The sequence below is a fragment of the Ranitomeya variabilis genome, chromosome 1, assembly GCF_051348905.1.
Source record: "Ranitomeya variabilis isolate aRanVar5 chromosome 1, aRanVar5.hap1, whole genome shotgun sequence".
In the NCBI taxonomy this organism is placed as follows: Eukaryota; Metazoa; Chordata; class Amphibia; order Anura; family Dendrobatidae; genus Ranitomeya; species Ranitomeya variabilis.
Window position 1 is genome coordinate 666,898,942 of NC_135232.1, and position 1,989 is coordinate 666,900,930.

Consider the following 1,989-nt stretch of genomic DNA (forward strand, 5'->3'; position numbering starts at 1 on the left):
TTCGTTTTTTTCAAAATTCGACGGATTGCGACTGATAGCTGTTGTGTGAAAGAGGCCTTAAATGATCGCGGTAGCAGACTGGGCTCGGAAGTGGAAGGGGCCCACTAATGCCAGCACATATCTCACCTGGATATATGCGTCCGAGTATGCACATTCAGCTGACATGCATTGCGGCACAGAAACGCACTGGGTCCCTGCACTGAGGTTGGCTTGTGGTGGCGAATAACAGTGACATTATGCACAGCCAGTCACTTGCTTCCTAATGTCACCAGCCGGCTTCTGCACCACAAACCAAGAGGATGCTACACTGCATTGGAGCTGGGGAAGGTGAGTAGAATTTGTTTTTGTTTTTTAATTTAGGTTTAATGTCTTTTAATAGCAAACTTCCAGGACAGCACAGAAGACAGACGACAACATTAAAAACATGTAGCTGAATTTAGGACGACTCCATAAGAAAAAAAAAAATAGAGCCATTTTACGGAGGGCAGCACCAGTGTTTATGAAACAAATCCCCTTCAGTAAGAACCAAAGAAACGCCAAGGAGGCATGAGGCATGTCTTCACCTCAAGTCACAGAAGGGTCTCAGGTTCTTGTTGAATTTCAGGCTTACTGAAATTCAGCTCATAAAATGGCTTCCTAGGCAGTGATAAGGGTGATGGATACACGGTGAATGTGGGATGTCACCTCGCTTTCGAGAAGGAAAAAAAACAAAATGGAAGAAGTTTGCCCACACCTGAACCTGTCCCCTACATTTCCATTCACAACCATATATTTAGGTACCTTTGTAACCCCATGGAGAAAAAAATATATATCTAACGCTCAAACTACCAATTACAAGGAAGAAGAGATTCATTTTTTATGTTTGTTTTTTTTGTTTTTGGATTTGTAGATAACAAGATAGTAATTTTCGGGGTATGCGGCGTGCTAACTGGATGTCTTTTGGCATAATCGTGGCGCATTTGGCGTGGATGGTGCACAAGTTGGTGTCTTCAAACAGGCCGACCAGCTAAGCCTCGCTAGCCTCCTGCAAAGCACCGATAGCAGCACTCTGGAAGCGCAAGTGTGTTTTAAAGTCCTAAGCGATTTCACAGACTAGACGCTGGAACGGGAGTTTGCGAATCAGCAACTCAGTGGACTTCTGGTAACGTCTGATCTCACGAAGAGCCACAATACCCAGCCTGTAACAATGTGGTTTCTTCATCCCTCCGGTAGAGGGCCTCTTCCTTGCTGCCTTAGTCACCAGCTGCTTCCTGGGGGCTTTTCCACCGCTGGATTTATGGACTGTCTGCTTGGTACGAGCCATGGTTTAGACAACAGAGGAATCCTAAACCTTCCCCGCTAGCTGAGAGATCGCAGGTTGCTGGCTGCAAACACAATTGAAAAACTGAATTCTTTTTTTAATGCACTAAAGAACAGTAGCAGAAAGGGTAACATGTATATTATAAGATGGGGTAATATATGCCAAGATGGCCCCAGATTGTAAGATATATACCAGGACAAGAACGAGGTAGGAAACATATATACCAGGATGGGGGACATATTTACTTGGACAGGCCCAGGATGGGGGACATATATACCAGGATGGGCCCAGATTAGAAGATACAGTATATACACAAGGATGAGGCCAACATGGGGGACATATATACCAGGATGAGGGGACATATTTACTTGGACAGGCCCAGGATGGGGGACATATATACCATGATGGGCCCAGATTAGAAGATATATACACAAGGATGAGGCCAACATGGGGGACATATATACCAGGATGGTGAACATATATAACAGGATGGGTGACATATATATCATGATGAGCACAGGATGAGGGACATACAGCTCTGGCAAAAATTAAGAGACCACCACATCAAAACCCTGTCATGAGCAGCCCAATCTCCACACCTGAACCCCATTAAAAACATCTGGATTGTAATCAAGAGGAAGATGGATAGTCAGTCACAAGCCATCAAACAAAGAAGACATTGCTTAAAT

General features: G+C 44.4%; 1 pseudogene; it reads right to left on the minus strand.

Annotated features, from left to right (window-relative positions):
• Positions 1 to 691: 691 nt before the first annotated feature.
• Positions 692 to 1,303, minus strand: LOC143816280 (histone H3.3A-like; annotated as a pseudogene).
• Positions 1,304 to 1,989: the final 686 nt, after the last annotated feature.